General features: G+C 37.5%; 1 protein-coding gene and 1 long non-coding RNA gene across 9 annotated transcripts in view; one reads left to right on the top strand and one right to left on the bottom strand.

The window, feature by feature from the left end:
- Positions 1–17,670, top strand: part of TMEM196 (transmembrane protein 196) — a 331,349-nt gene that overhangs the window by 293,063 nt on the left and 20,616 nt on the right. The gene's annotated exons all lie outside the window — the stretch shown is intronic.
- Positions 8,886–17,670, bottom strand: part of LOC145524472 (uncharacterized) — a 517,399-nt gene continuing 508,614 nt past the window's right edge. For both annotated transcript variants that reach the window (XR_014067557.1, XR_014067559.1), the window contains one exon: positions 8,886–9,176. This is a non-coding gene — a long non-coding RNA (uncharacterized LOC145524472). The remainder of the gene's footprint in view (positions 9,177–17,670) is intronic.

The following is a 17,670-nucleotide window of genomic DNA, read 5'->3' as shown; positions in this document are numbered from 1 at the left end:
GCCCTTCAGGATTTTGTGACCTAATTCAAATATATCATTCACTTGGTGGGGACTTAAAGTCAAGGAGGGAAATGTTTTGATTAGTTCCTTCCATAACCAGTCCATCCTAAAGGAAATCAGTCCTGAATATTCATTGCAAGGACTGAAGCTGAAGCTCCGATACTTTGGCCACCTCATGCGAAGAACTGACTCATTTGAAAAGATGCAGATGCTGGGAAAGATTGAAGGTGGAAAGAGAAGGAGACAACAGGGGATGAGATGGTTGGATGGCATCACTGACTCAAAGGACATGAGTTTGAGTAAACTCTGGGAGTTGGTGATGGACAGGGAGGTCTGGAGTGCTGCAGTCCATGGGGTTGCAAAGAGTCGGACACGACTGAGCAACTGAACTGTATTACACTTTATCAGTAGATCTTTCTCTGTCTTTAAGAAGCTCTCCTGTCTTATTTTCCATCTTTTTCCTATTCATTAATTCCTCTAATGCTAAACTATTATATTGTTTTTATATGACTTTACTGTACAGAGGGGCTTCCCAGGTGGTGCAGTGGTAAAGAATCCACCAGCCAATGCAAGAGGTGCAAGAGACACAGGTTCGATTTCTGGGTGAGGAAGATCCCCTGGAGAAGAAAATGGCAACCCATTCCAGTGTCCTTGCCGGGGAAATCCCATGAACAGAAGAGCCTGGCAGGCTACAGTCCAGAGGGTTTCAGAGAGGGACACGGCTGAGCACACACACGCTGTAGAGAATCGGGAAAATACAGAAGAGCAAAACTAACATTGAAATCTCCAAAGATTCCACCACTCAGAGATTGGTGGTAGTGGTTTAGTCACTAAATCTTGTCCGAATCTTGCAACCCCATGGACAGAGGAGCCTGGCAGGCTAAAATCCATGGTATTCTCCAGGCAAGAATACTGGAGTGGGTTGCCATTTCCTTCTCGAGGGGATCTTCCCAACCCCAGAATAGAACCCTGTATCCTGCATTGTAGGTGGATTCTTTACCAACTGAGCGACAAGGGAAGCCCACTCAGAGATTATTCACTGTTTATATTGTGACATATTGCTTTACCTTTGTATAAAAATAATAATTTTTGCAATATAAGCAGTGTGCATTAATTTTTTGCTTTCTACTGTTTTTTAAACTTAAAATAATGTTAGAATCATTTCATCATGACCTAACCTATTCAAAGTAAACACAGTTTTAAAGGCTAAAGTTTAGTTCTTTAGTCCAGAGTTCTGCTTCCAGATGGTTTCATACATTTACTTAAGAGTAATATTATCTATACCTCCTAAAATAGATTTGCCTTTAGTTGAGTTCTTTTCAGTCCCAGTTGTTTCTGACTCTTTGCGACCCCATGGACTGCAGCACTCCAGGCCTCCCTGTCCATCACCAACTCCCAGAGGTTACTCAAATTCATGTCCATTGAGTCGGTGATGCCATCCAACCATCTCATCCTCTGTTGTCCCCTTCTCCCACCTTCAATCTTTCCCAGCATCAGGGTCTTTTCAAATGAGTCAGTTCTTCACAGCAGGTGGCCAAACGATTGGAGTTTCAGCTTCAGCATCGGTCCTTCCAATGAATTTTCAGGACTGATTTCCTTTAGGATGGACTGGTTGGATCTCCTTGCAGTCTAAGGGACTCTCAAGAGTCTTCTCCAACACCACAGTTCAAAAGCATCAATTCTTCAACACTCAGCTGTCTTTATAGTCTACCTCTCACATCCATACATGACTACTGGAAAAACCATAGCCTTGACTAGACAGACATTTGTTGGCAAAGTAATGTCTCTGCTTTTTAATATGCTGTCTAGGTTGGTCATAACTTTTCTTCCAAGGAGTCAGCGTCTTTTAATTTCATGGTTGCAGTCACCATCTACAGTGATTTTGGAGCCCCCCAAAATAAAGTCTGTCACTATTTCTACTGTTTCCCCATCTATTTGCCATGAAGTGATGGGACCATATGCCATGATGTTAGTTTTTTGAATGTTGAGCTTTAAGCCAACTTTTTCACTCTCCTCTTTCACTTTCATTAAGATGCTCTTTAGTTCTTAGCTTTCTGCCATAAGGGTGGTATCATCTGCATATCTGAGGTTATTGATATTTCTCCTGGCAATCTTGATTCCAGCTTGTACTTCATCCAGCCCAGCGTTTCTCATGATGCACTCTGCATATAAGTTAAATAAGCAGGGGTACAATATACAGCTTTGATGTACTCCTTTCCCGATTTGGAGTCAGTCTGTTGTTCCATGTCCAGTTCCAGCTGTTGCTTCCTGACCTGCATACAGATTTTTCAGGAGGCAGGTAGGTGTTCTGGTATTCCCATCTCTTTCAGAATTTTCCACAGTTTATTGTGATCAACACAGTCAAAGGCTTTGGCATAGTCAATAAAGCAGAAATAGATGTTTTTTCTGGAACTCTCTTGCTTTTTTGATTATCCAATGGATGTTGGCAATTTGATCTGTTTCCTCTGCCTTTTCTAAATCCAGCTTGAACATCTGCAAGTATCACGGTTCAAGTACTGTTGCAGGCTGCCTTGGAGATCTTAGTAGAGCATTCCAACTTTCTACCTGACTTCAAAATGTCTTCTTTAACTGATAAACTGATTTCTTCTTGTCTCTACATCAGAGAATTAAGCATCCTTAAGATTTTGACTTTTCTTTTTAAGCTTGAAAATCAAGTCTTTCATAACTGCTTCTTTCCTTAGACATGCTAGTACTGTTACCAGAGTAATCATGAGACAGTGGAGAGTGTGCATGACGTAGAAGCTGCCAGTTCTGTATTTGAATCCTGATCTGTCAGTGTGGGAGACCTGGGTTCAATCCTATGTCAGAAAGATCCCCTGGAGGAGGGCATGGCAACCCACTCCGGTATCCTTGCCTGGAGAATTCCATGGTCAGTGGAGCCTGGTGAGCTGCAGTCAGGGGGTCACAAAGAGTCAGACATGACTGAGTGACTAAGCACAGCACGCACATTTTACACATTTCTGCCCTTCATTAACTTTATCTGCCCTTCATCCAAGCATATCTTGGAAAAGATCACATATTTTTCTCAACTTCAGGTTCTTCTTATGTAAAATAGACTGTTTTTGTGAACTGAAACATGTTTAAAATTTCTTTATTACTTTAAACCAATGTCAATAAGTTAATAAGTCAATGTTTGTATTAATAAGTTTCCTTCCACTTATGTTTTGATAAAACCTCCTATCTATTCTTACCTAGCTCTGTCATCATCCTGTTTTGGTCAGCTACACAATAAGTACCTTGAAAACTATAAGGTTGAACAGAGGAAACTTCTCTATAGTAATTATGTGTGGTCTTTATTCTAAAGGGAAATCAAAAGACTTTTAGGAAGGCAGAAGGACATCCAAATAATGTCCAAGATATCATTATAATTGTCATAAAGCTACATGGGAGAAAACTGTTAGAAATAAATCCATTCCATGAGAAGGTTAATTAGTTGAAGGGAGAAAGTTAAAAAAAAAAAAAAAAAGTCACTCCCAGCTAAAGACCGGTATTTCTGATGTAAATTGAAAAACAATCCTGTAAATTAATTGGTAGTTGCTGCCACCAAGTGGTAGGAAAATATTTCTTCAAAGATAAGGAACCAATAGCCTTTAGGGGGAAAAGCTTCCTTATCACAATTCAGTAATTACCCGTGAACTTGAATTTATTTCATCCCTTCCTATTGCATAATAACTACCCAAAACCTGATCTTCATTAGATGCTCATCTGTCTTTGATTTATATTACCACACTACCAAAGTATCTTTCTGTTCAAAGAGAAAACTTCAGGCTTATTTTGATGTCTGTCCCAGGAGCTTTCTCCAATACAGAAAGAAAAAAGAAATATAAATACAATGAATGCTGAGAGAATTCGGATAAAATCATGATGGGAAAATCCTAATGGGCTTCCCTGGCGGTTCAGATAGTAAAGAATTTTCCTGCAATGCAGGAGTCCTGACTTTGACCCCTTGGTCGGGGAAGATCCCCTGGAGAAAGGAATGGCAACCCACTCCAGTTACCATTGCCTGGAGAATTCCATGGACGGAAAAGCCTGGGGGCCTACAGTCCATGGGATCCCAAAGAGTCGGACACAACTGAGCAACTAACACTACACTACACTACATTATAGTATAGTATTATCCTATACTATTTCCTTCCCCTAATCCTAAATAAATATTTATTGTCATTACAGTTAGTAATAATATAATTCAATCCAGCCCTAAAAAGTTTTAGGTTAAGAAGTAAAGGGTTTCCCAGGTGGTACTAGTAGTAAAGAACTCACCTGCCAATGCAGGAGACAGAAGGGATGTGGGTTCTATCCCGGGGTCAGTTTGGAAGATCCCCTAGGGAAGGAAATGACAACCCACTTCAGTATTCTTACCTGGAAAATCCCATGGATGGAGGTGCCTGGTGGGCTACAGTCCATGGGATTGCCAAGAGTTGGACTTGACTGACTGACTAACGCTTTGAAAGAGAACAAGGGTGAAAATACAGGAATGAAGAAATATCCATTCAGTCTATATCTGGTGGTTTGTTCTTCCTGCTGAGATTCTATTAAATTTTTGGATAGATATTAATGGAGATGAGGTTTTATTAATTTTTAAGAAAGTGGCCTAAGATACAAAATCCCTATTTGATGCCAATTATAATATTAGACACTAGAAACCATAGTCATCTATTATTAAGCTTAAATAAAATGGTAAAAATAGTACGGCTGTTTTTCCACTTACAGTAAATGGTTGTCTGGCATTCTATATTCAGTAACCTCAAATAATCAGTCAGTTTATACATTTATACATTGTCTTCAGTAACTTATGGTTATGACAGTAAATAGGTCAAGGCATTGAGGAGCCTAGAATGTCTTCTCTTTCCTTAAAGACAGCATGGTGTCACCAGTTTGTCACTGAACTCCAGTTCTTTGAAAGTTGATCATCTAGTCATGCATGCAGTGTATTTCTCTCAGCTAAAATGTCACTATATTTCTTAGAATCCTACTTCAAACTCTTGTCACAGCTGTACCCACCAGTTCTCTGCAACCCAAGAGGTGGTCATACAGTCACTCCACCAAACATTTCTAGAGGGACGTCATTAATGTTATGAGGAACTTTAAGCTTACTCTGTGAACAGGTCTGTTCATTAGAAAATATTTCCTGGTAATGCATGGAAATCTCCATCCATATAACTCATGTCCATTATTCTTGGTTCTAGAATTGAAATCTAAAAATAATAGGCAACATTTTAGGGTATGGTCATCTCCCAGAGAGGCTAAAGATCAGAATTTTGGATAGTACTAGCTTCACCATATAAATATGCATATCCTACAGCAAGAAGGTACCTATTCTGTGTAACTTACCTTTTAACAACCATGCAGTGTCATGGATGGGGATTTTAATGGTCTCAGTACTTAAAAAGAAATAAAAATTAAGATCCTCTGAGTTATCCGATTTTTAAAAACTCTGACTAGAATCAAATGAAATGCAAAAGAGTCATCATTTTTATTAAATCAATTCACACAATAATCCAAAGGATGATTTCAATTGGGAGCAGATGACCACAGAAGTGGCCTCTGGCCCTTTGTCTCCTAAGACTGGATCTGCTTTTGGAATCATCAGTATGGGGTCCTTCAAACAGGATGTGGGATGGAACCCAGCCTACATATTAAATGAGTTATGTACAAACAAGAGGGCCGTTTCCATGCATCTTATAATTTCTTTGCTAATTTTGTGCTTGTATCCCTTTGTTTTCTTTCTTTTTCTTTTTTTTTAATGAAGTTCCTCTGAAAACATCAGCTTATTTTAGTTGTGTTGAGGGGATAAAATACAAAGGAATTTATTTTATGCTAGGGTTTGTTTACAACTGGGCTGGAGATACAGCTGGAAACCTCAAGCTAGGGATGATAGTGCCTTTGAGGGAAAGAGAAGAAATTTCAAGGGGAAGGGTAAAGCTAAAGTGATAGTCATATTTGTATAGCTGTCCTTCCTATCATGGAGATTTCTCTTAAAAAGCTTCCCCCGGGAACATTTTATGACTTGTCTATGAAAAAGAATCTTTTTTTGACATGGTGTTTCTAATATACTCGAAGCGAATGTGAAATGGGGTGGAGTGTACAAGAAGAAATGATTTGGGTACCCCAATTTTCAGTTTTCATTGAACTTCTGCCACTGACTTCCTGTATGATTTTTTTTTTGGCATCTTATTCCTCTATCCACAAAATGGAAATATTAAGGAGTTTTTTCAGCCTTCCCAGAAATACTGGGAGAGAGAACCCAAATAGTAAGTGTTGCAAACTTCTGAAAAAGTAAACTGTGGAAATTTGAGGATTTATACCAACAGAATACTTAAGAAACTGTTTCCATTTGGGGTTCTCTAACAGGAATCAAAATGAAGAGTCTGGATGATGAGGGTAAAGGTTCATCTGCTTAGAAACTATCTTCCAGTAAGGCTCAGCCTTTGAGCTGAAGGCTATTGATGGGCAGTGCAGCATTTAGTATCTTCTCCAAAGCCTATAACCCATTTTTTTTTTGTGCTCCAAAATTATTTCTTTTGCCACATTATTATTTCTTCCTGTAATCTTTGTGGGGTTTTCAGTAAAAGCACACCTTAACTCCAGAAATAGCAAATCTATCAGGCTTAACTTTTCAGCTACTTGAAGAGCCATTACCTGGTTGTCTGGCTGTATTGAGAGTTTAGGTTATATTTTTATTCGCAGTGGTATCATAATACCACAAAGACATGTAAATGTCCCAGCCACTGCTAGCGTAATAAACTTGCTGAGTAATAAAGAAATGAATCAATGAATGACTTGAATTAAAATAATTCAAAATTATTTTATGATGGTATTCTTTATCCAGAGAAAGCTGAAAGCCATCCCATTTATAGCATAAATCAATGAAGCTCAGAAACCACAATTCAGAGCTATTCTGAAACCATTCAGAAACTCAGCATCTTCCCTGGGTTTCCTATTAGCTTACATTAATAAATCTTCTCTACCATATTATATTTCAGTTACAATGATTCCTTCCAAAATTTGGTCTTCAAAAACCTCACTCTCCAGATTCATTTCCCAGAATCCCTGAACAACCTGATTCATGTTCTTATATGATCTTGTACTTAAAATTTTTTAGGCTATGAAAAATGTATAATTTTTTCAATTTTATAAGTTTCCTAATTTGCTGTACAATTGATGTACAGTTGATGTACAAGTCTCCCTATTTACCTTGTCAAGGTTTTAGGGCTCTCTGGGAATCAAACTGAACCAGGTATAGGAAAGATGTAATGCATGATTGCCATCATTTAAAACCTGTTTGAAGTTAACTAAATAGGTGTGTGGAGAAAAGGGACACTTCACTTTCTGAACTTATTAATAGCAACTTATTGATAGTGCTCTGCAACTCATTGGTTACCCGTGGTTTATGGAAACACCTTATTCTAGTTCACTCTTTCCAGGCTTGCAAAGTTCATAGTCCTTTTATGTATACTGAAACATTCTGGCAAAATATATTCAGGAAGAAAATTGTAATTTCCTACTTGATCCAAAATATTCATTATGAGAACTGTGGCAAACAGAATGCCTGGCTAGGTAATATAAACTATAATACTGAACCACAGAGTGGAATAACATTCTCTGTGTTTATTGCACAAGATTAATCAACTGCTCCAGACTCTCTTAAAAGAGAGAGGGAGACAGACAGAGAGGTGAACAGAGGAAGTTGGGCAAGAAAACTCCCCTTTTGTTAATGCCCTGCAGAGAAGCAATTCCCTCATTTCTTTGAGGCTCTTTGTGGAATACTCATAGCCCCACCTTCGCTTCAGTCTAAGTGTTCTGATCACCATAAATGATTCATCTTTATGGGCAACACTAGGGGGTAAAAAAAGCTTAAAAGACCTTACAAGCCCAAATATACCACCATTTCTTGATGGGAAAAATGAATCCTCAAGGTTTTCATGAAAAGGCGTAAAGTATCTACAGTAGGCTCTAGAGAAAGCAACATCACCTTCCTCTCCCAGTGGCTGATGATATGTATGGACAAGACACTCTTACCTCTGCTAGAATTCTTCTGTCAACTGGCCTAACACCTGGAAATGGAGAGAAAAGTGTTCTCTGTGAGGGTTTAAGCCTCACAGAGAAGCAGCTTGCTCTACCATATAAGCCTAGGGAGTCTTCAGAGTCTGCTATTAGACATCCATTCCTGCTCCCTTCAGGGCTGTTACTCCTATGCTAGGTTCCACAGCTGGCCAGTTCCTGGTAGGGTCCACTCATCTAATCCAAACTAGAGAGTTAAACCATTCCTTTGATTTTACAGCTAAGGTTCTCAAATTATAGGAAGGGTTAACAGTTACCTTGGAATTTATCCAAGATAAGGATTTATTTAATCCTATACCACCAAAATTTGACTCAAGAGGGGCTCATGACTGCATTTATAACAAGTATATCCATGTCATTATGATAAAAATGGTTTATGGTTCTCATTCTTGGGAAAATTCTTGCCAGTGCTTTGTAACTCAGGTCATTTGGGCTAAAGGGGGTCTAGTTGTTAAGATGGCCAAAAGCATATTCTCAAAGACTGTCCTTGGAGAAGAAAAAGGGTGTGGTGTGAGCAGCTTTATATAGTGCCTAAATCCAAAGAGTGTTGGGGGAAATCTTGTTACTTGAAGGTAGATAGATACATTTTCAGATGGGACTTTTATGTGAAACATATGTCCTTAACTGGGGAGTACTCCCTTTACTTTGAGTGAGATCTTAACAAAGAATTTTAAGTAGAGTACATAAAGTCAAGATTATTTAAATATGATAAGCCCTAAGGTTTGATGAAGCTGATTTTAGGGATCCTACTCTGCCTGCCATTGTATTCTCTTTTTCCCCAAAAGAAACACAAAAAGATAGTCTTGATAATTACATACCTTTAGTCATAGGCATTTCAGGACAGCCTATTGCTTATAATCAGAAAGGGAGATACTCTTCTTGCTTTAGAATCTCTGCTTTCAGACATGCTTGGCTTGCTTGGTATAGTACCTGATGGCTTAACCACAGAATAACAGCAATTGACCTGATGATGGTTTAAAAAATTGTGTTCTCATTATTTGATGTCCTGAAGCTTTCTGTGATGTCCTTTGATTGTTTTTCATTATTTGATCTTGACTGACTGAAGTGTCTGGATTTCTTCTAGGAGCACATTTCTGAATGGGATTGAGATAGAGTGCATTAAGATTAAAGGATAATTAAAGGGAGATTAGACCATCATCACTCAGAATGGTTTACTATTGACCAGACCAGTGGATATGGATAATAGCATTCACATGAAAGTACTGAGACACTGTCCAACTTCTAAATTCACCAAAGGGGAAAAAACTATTCTGGGTCTATACTGAAGCCAACCTTGGTGTTCCAAGAGAAAATGAATCAACAGCTAGGATATACACTCATTGGTAACTTTGCTAAATCTATTTCTCTCTTACAGAACCAAGAGCACAAATTCATGTAATGGTATACATAAATCATGCAATTAAAAATTAATATAACATTTTTAAAGAACACAACCTTTTTTAATTGTAGAAGCACCTTATCATCTTTGAAAAGAATCTTTTGATAATTATCACTCAGTTCCAAGATATTTCGTTTTTTAGTTTTTTACTTTTATTTTTGTAGAAAGGTCTACTTATACTGACATCTCCAGACCGTCTGAGGCTTGAGAAGGAAAATTTTGAAACCCACAAAGCTAAGTTGTGACACTTAAAAGGTCCACACATCTAAATTATTTTTTAGAGAATTAACCTAATCTGATCAAACATGAATATTTGATAACAAAATTTAATTGGAATTTATTCAGTAAAAAACTAACTGCACCCAGTTATATATCTTGCAGTTGTTGATGTTCAGTTGCTCAGTCCTATCCTACTCTTTGCAACCCCATGGACTGCAGCACGTCAGGCATCCCTGTCTTTCACCATCTCCTGGAGCTTCTTCAAATTCATGTCCATTGAGTTAGTGAAGCCATCCAACCATCTCATCCTCGTCCCCTTCTCCTGCCTTCAATCTTTCCCAGCATCAGGGTCTTTTCAAATGAGTCAGCTCTTCACATCAGGTGGCTGAAGTATTGGAGTTTCAGCTTAGGCATCAGTCCTTCCAATGAATATTCAGAATTGATTTCCTTTAATACTGACTGGTTTAATCTCCTTGCAGTCGAAGGGACTCTCAAGAGGCTTCTCCAACACCACAGTTCAAAAGCATCAATTTTTCAGTGCTCAGTTTTCTTTCTGGTCCAACTTCCACATCCATACATGACTACTGGAAAAACCATAGCTTTGACTAGACAGACAATTGTCAGCAAAGTAATGTCTGCATTTTAGTACACTAAGTTTGTCATAGCTTTTCTTTCAAAGAGCAAGCATATTTTAATTTCATGGCTGCAGTAGCCATCTGCAGTGATTTTGCAGCCCATGAAAATAAAGTCTATCACTGTTTCCATTTTATCCCCATCTATATGCCATGAAGTGATGGGACCAGATGCCACAGTCTTCGTATTTTGAATGTTGAGTCTTAAACCAGCTTTTTCACTCTCCTCTTTCACCTTCATCAAGAGGTCTTAGTTCCTCTTCACTTTCTGCCATCTGCATATATGAGTGTCATCTGCATATATGAGGTTATTGATATTTCTCCCAGCAATCTTGATTTCAGCTTGTGCTTCATCCAGCCCAGCATTTTGCATGATGTACTCTGCATATAAGTTAAATAAGCAGGGTGACAATATACAGCCTTGACGTACTCCTTCCCCAATTTGGAACCAGTCTGTTGTTCCATGTCCAGTTCTAACTGTTGCTTCTTGACCTGCATACAGGTTTCTCAGTAGGCGGGTAAGGTAATCTGGTATTCCCTTCTCTGTAAGAATTTTCCACAGCTTGTTGTGATCCATACAAAGGCTTTTGCGTAGTCAGTGAAACAGAAGTAGATGTTTTTCTGGAATTCTCTTGCTTTTTTGATGATCCAAAGCATGTTGGCAATTTGATCTTTGTTTCTTCTGCCTTTTCTAAATCCAGCTTGAACATCTGGAAATTCTCTGTTCATGTACTGTTGAAGCCTGGCCTGGAGATACTGAGCATTACTTTGCTAGCATGTGAAATGAGTGCAACTGTGTGGTAGTGTGAACATTCTTTGGCATTGTTCTTCTTTGGGACCGGAATGAAAACTGACCTTTTCCAGTCTTGTGGCCATAGCCCAGTTTTCCACACTTGCTGGCATATTGAGTGCAGCACTTTAACAGCATCCTCTTTTAGGCTTTAAAATAGCTCAACTGGAATTCCATCACCTCTACTAGCTTTGTTCACAGTGGTGCTTCCTAAGGCCCACTTGACTTCACACTCCAAAATGTCAGGGTCTTGATGAGTAATCACACCATCATAGTTATCTGGGTCATTAAGATCTTTTTTGTATAGTTCTGTGTATTCTTGCCACCTCTTCTTAATATCTTCTGCTTCTGTTAGGTCCATACTGTTTCTGTCCTTTACTGTGCCCATCCTTGCATGAAATGTTCCCTTAGTATCTCTAATTTTCTTGAAGAGATCTCTAGTCTTTCCCATTCTATTATTCTCCTATATTTCTATGCATTGTTCACTTAGGAAGGCTTTCTTATGTCTCCTAGCTCTTCTTTGGAACTCTGCATTCAAATGGATATATCTTTCCTTTTCTCCTTTGCCTTTAGTTTCTCTCCTTTTCTCAGCTATTTTCAGGCCTCTCAGACAATCATTTTGCCTTTTTGCATTTATTTTTACTAGGGATGGTTTTGATCACTGCCGCCTGTACAATGTCAAGAACCTCCATCCATAGTTCTTCAGGCACTCTGTCTATCAAATCTAATACCTTAAATCTATTTTTCACTTCCACTGTATAATCATAAGGTATTTGATTAAGGTCACACCAGAAAGGCCTAGTGGTTTTCCCTACGTTCTTCAATTTAAGCTTGAATTTGGCAATAAGGAGTTGATGAACTCCAGCCATAGTCAGCTCTGTGGCTCACAGAACTCTGAGCCACAGTCAGCTCCTGGTCTTGTTTTTGCTGACTGTATAGAGCTTCTCCATCTTCAGCTGCAAAGAATATAATCAGTCTGATTTCAGTATTGACCATCTGGCGATGTCCATGTATTAAGTCTTCTCTTGTGTTATCGGAAGTGGGTGTTTGCTATGACCAGTGCATACTATTGGCAAAACTCTGTTAGCCTTTGCCCTTCTTCATTTTGTACACTAAAGCCAAACTTGCCTGTTACTCCAGATATCTTTTGATTTGCTACTTTTGCATTCCAGTCCCCTGTGATAAAAAGGACATTAAAAAAAATTTTTTTTTGGTGTTATATTTCTAGAAGTTCTTATAGGTCTTTATAGAACCATTCAAATTCTTAGGCATTAGTGGTTGGGGCATTGACTTGGATTACTGTGATACTGAATGGTTAGCCTTGGAAATGAACCAAGATCATTCTGTCATTTTTTAGATTGTACACAAGTACTGCATTTTGGACTCTTGACTATGCCAGCTAATCCATTTCTCCCAAGGGATTCTTACCCATGGTAGTAGATATATAGATCATCTGAATTAAATTCGCTCATTCCAGTCCATTTTAGTTCACTGACTCCTAAAATGTGATGCTCACTCTTGCCATCTCCTGTTTGACGACTTCCAGTTTATCCTGATTCATGGACCTAACATTCCAAGTTCCTTGCAGTATTGTTCTTTACAGCATCAGACTTTACTTTCACCATCAGACATATCCACAACTAGGTGGTGTTTCCACTTTGGCTCAGCCTCTTCATTCTTTCTGGAGTTATTTCTCTGCTTTTCTCCAGTGGCATATTGGACACCTACTGCCGTGGGGAGTTCATCTTTCAGTTTCATATCTTTTTGCCTTTTCATACTTTTTATAGGGTTCTACATCTTGGAACTGGATAAATTTTTGCCCCTCCTCAGCATACTGTAAATACATTCATGCATCCATACTAATTCATTCATTCACTTTGAAATTCTATTATGTCATCTAGAAACTTTATTTTAATAGCACAGCTTTGTCTGAGGAGCTGGCAAAGTCAAATATAAAAATAGATGATCCTGAGTTGAGAAGATCCCCTGGAGGAGGGGATAGCAAGCCACTCTAGTATTTTTTTTTTTTTTTTTTTTTTTGCTTCCCTGGTGGATCAGCTGGTAAAGAATCTGCCTGCATTGTGGGAGACCTGGGTTCAATCTCTGGGTTGGGAAGATCCTCTGGAGAAGGGAAAGGCTACCCACTCCAGTATTGTGGCCTGGAGGATTCCATGGACTATATAGTCCATTGGGTCACAAAGAGTCGGGTACAACTGAGTGACTTTCACTCACTCAGTCACTCACCCTAAGGGTACCCATAATGGCAAATGAAATAATATGTCCAATTCCATTTTTGTAGTAATATGAGGTTCAAAGCTGCTTTTCTGCTCTGTTATTTCTTTTCTTCATTGACTTGCCCATTATGGAGCAAAATTCCCTTTTTCAATCCACCATTTTTCTAGAGGATTAAGAGATATCAAAATGCTTTTCAAAAATACAAATCTTATTTTAGCTACTATTATAATTGAGCAGAACTACAAAACCTTTTCCTAAATAAAGATGAGATATGGTGGTCATTGCAGGTGAAGCTGCATTTACTTTAATAGGCAATGGTTTGATTCATCATATTTAACTGTGAATAAAACCACATCAAGCCTTCAATCACAATTCTCCATGATAGGTTTCATTTATTTCAAAAGGACTGAACTCAATCCTTGTAAACTGCTCTGTGGCATTTCTGGATCTGTGCCTGAAAGCTCTGACTGTAGCAGGTTTCAAACTCAATTCAACATGAAAAAGCATCCTTGTGTAAAAGCAGACAAGATGATGGCCTTAGTGTTGTGACTGAAGAGATATTAGCACAGCTCCTTGACTTCAGAATATGTGGTGCCATCCTCCTTTCCAATATACATTCTGCAAACACATAGACTGGGGAGTTTTGTTAGTTGTTTTTTTTTTTTTTTAATACCCATAAGGAGCCTGGAGCTTTGAGTCATTCACTAATCTATGTTTATCTTGCCTGCTTATACACAAGGCTGAAAGTCATTCACTAATAAAGATGAGCCCTGATGAGCTATTAATGTTGCCTTGACCTAACAGTAGTCTACCATTAAACTTTTTGAATAAGTAACACCTGCACATAATTTAAAAATAAATAACCAAAAGTATTCAATAAAAAGTCTAGTTCCCTTTGCCCAGCTGACCACCACTCTTCCAACTCACATAATCACAGCTATTTGTTTCTAGCATGTTTTTCCAGAATTATCTTATGTGTGAGGTTAAATATGTATATAGGTTATTAATATTTATTTTTTTATAAAAAAGTAGCTTACTAAATACACCATGCTGCACCTTGTTTTTTTTGCTTCACTATATGTTAGAGAACATTCCTTATGAGAGTATAGAGAACATTCTCACATATTTTTAATAATGTAGAGAAGTCAACTGAATTTAATCAGTTCTCTACTAACAGTTGAGATTGCTCCTCTTGTATTGTTACTAACACTGCTAGAATAAATAATTTTACTCATAGATCGTTTTGTACACTTGCAGCTTATAACAGTTGGATAAATTCTCAAATGCAGGATTATGGGGCAAATGAGATATATATATAGATAGATAGTTATATGCATGTATATATGTGTGTGTGTATGTGTATACTATATGCAAGTATATATATATATATATGTGTGTGTGTATATGTGTATTATGTTGGAGAAGGGCATGTCAACACATTCCAGTGTACTTGCCTAGAGAACCCCATGGACAGAAGAGCCTGGCACACTACAGTCCATAGGGTTCGCACAGAGTCAGACATGACTGAAGTGACTTAACACGCCCTAATGCATGTGTATTATATGCATGTCTGTATGTGTACATGTACATATGTGTGCTTAATCGCTCAGTTGTGTCTGACTCTTTGTGACTGCATGGACTATAACCCGCCAGGCTCCTCTGTCCATGGGGATTCTCCAGGCAAGAATACTGGAGTGGGTCGCCCTCATCCAGGGGATCTTCCCAACCCAGGGATCAAACCCAGGTCTCCTCCATTGCAGGTGGATTCTTTACCATCTGAGCCACCACGGAAGCCCAAGAATACTGGAGTGGGTAGCCTATCCCTTCTGCATGGGATCTTCCCAACCCAGGAACTGAACCAGGGTCTCCTTTATAGCAGGTGGATTTTTTACCAGCTGCACTACCAGGGAAGCCCTGGTGTGTGTGTGTTTGTGTGTGTTTGTGTGTGTGTGTGTGTGAATATGTGTATGCATATATATGTAATTTTAATAATCTTTGCTAAATTCCTCTTAGTGGAGGCTGTATCAGTTTATCTTTCCACAAGTAATATATGACAATCTGGTTCCCCATATCCTTGCCATAGTTATCAAGTTTTAGGATTCCTGCCAATCGGATAGATGAAAAAAATGTATCTGATTTCATTTGAAATTACATTGGTTTCACTATCGATGAAGTTGAGCATTTTCAAGTTTAGCAGTCATTTGTATTTCAGGGAAGTATCAGTTCATATCCTTTGCCTATTTTTCTGTCAGATTGATAGTCTTTTCCTTACTGATTTCCAGGAGTTCATTTTATTTTAGGGAGATTAGTCTTTTGTTTATAAATTGCAAATATTTTCCCCAGTTTGTCATTTTGAGCTTGTTTGTGATCATTTTCTGCCATGCAGCAATTTTTCTGCTTATTTTCTTGCTTTAATTTTTGAACAAATCAGTCTTTCATTTCATGGACTTTAATCATAATTAAAAGATCTTTGTAACTTCAAAATAATAAAAGAATTCTACTTTCTTCTATTTTTTTATGATTTAGTTTTAAATTTAAGTACATTAGGCTGTTAGTTTGATTTAAGTACACTAGGCATGCTGTAGTCCATGGGGTCGCAAAGAGTCGAACATGACTGAGTGACTGAACTGACATTAGGCTATTACCCGGTTATGTGGTATAAAGTATATATCTAGTTTCATTTATTTTTCCAGATGGATACACAGATGTCTGTTTTTCATAAATGTTTAGAGATACAATTTTATTATATACTATATTTCGTATGCATTGTTTCATAGCTTTTTAATTCTACTGTTCAGTTTTTCTACTCATGTGTCAATGTCATTCTGTTTTAATTATTGAGGCTTTATAATATGTTTTGATATTTGATGTTAACATTTTCCCTCATTTCTCATCTTTGCCAGAGTTTTACTGACAAAATTTAGGTATTTAGTCTTTTACATTAATTTTAACATCATGTTTCTAATTAAAAATTGATGTTTTTATTGAATTATGTTAAATTTACAAATTATATTACGAAGTATTAGGATAATTTTTAGGTTAAAACTTTTTATCCAAGATCATGTACTTTTACATTTGTAAAAATATTCTATTATCTTATTTATTAATGTTCTTAGGGTTTATCTTTATCAGTTAACACTTGATTATAAATGTATTTTTAAGAATTTTACTGTTTCTTATTGAAAATGGGATTTCTTCCCTTATAGATTCCAGTAGGATGTTATTTGGATACATGAAATAACATGTGTATAGTTTCAATATATTGATTTGTGCCTTACTACTTTACTAAATCATCTTATTTTTTGTAATGTTAGAGTTAATTCTCTTGAAAATTTCATGTGTTAATCATACTGTCTGCAAACAATGATAGTTTTATCTCCTCTTTTACAATTGTAATACCTTAAATTCCTTTCTATTATCTAATTATGTTGTATAGTAGCTCCATTCCAATATTCAAGAAAAGTGATACTAAGTGTTCTTGCTGATTTCATCACATCATATCAATGACACATACTATCTACATGATTTATTGCTTCTGGCATCGACAATGGTTACCTGGCTGAGGTAGTGTTTGTAAAATCTCTCCTCTAAGTGACTCTTCTAACCCCTTTTTCATATGACCCTCTTTGGAAGGAAGTCTTTATGTGCAGATCACACCTCTCTGAGAGTTAAATATCTACATAAAATATTTGGAATTTTTCTGCATAGATTTGTCTCTTCTCCATAGTTATTTTTGTATTTAGTTATTTATCCAATCATTTATTTCCATCAATATGGCCCCATGAATATTTATTCTACTCATTGTTCACATTCCTATATTACTTTATTGTGTAGCTCAAATTGTTCCAGCTTTAATTATTGGGTGCTCTTTCAGTTGGCTTCTGCATCCCTCTGACAAACCTCAATTAATGTGAGTTTTTGTTTGTTTTTTGAGCACTTCCATACTTTCTGACACAATAGTATGCTCCTGGCCCCTATCATATTTTCCCTGTCGCATTCCAAGGATAGACATATCTCTAAGGATTTATGATTCCTTTAACTGAAGAACAGTTTTAGAAACCAAGAGCTGAGTGATTGCGTTTCTTGCTACTAGTATCATTGCATCTAGGCCCTCTCAGTTGACAGAGCAAGAAAACTAATACTAATGTGTATATGCACAGACCTATAAATAGTTCTTTTATGTAACTATATTTATAGATATTAAGCTAAATATCTACAACTCTAATCCATTACCATATAGATCATTCTAGGCTGTTCCCTGTGGTTATAAGTAAACTCTCACTCCAATACTAAGAAACCTACTTCCCACCATC

Source organism: Giraffa tippelskirchi, chromosome 10, assembly GCF_054371585.1.
Source record: "Giraffa tippelskirchi isolate mGirTip1 chromosome 10, T2T-mGirTip1v1.2.pri, whole genome shotgun sequence".
NCBI lineage: Eukaryota > Metazoa > Chordata > Mammalia > Artiodactyla > Giraffidae > Giraffa > Giraffa tippelskirchi.
Note: the sequence above shows the minus strand (reverse complement) of the source record. Positions and strands in the feature narration are given on the sequence as shown.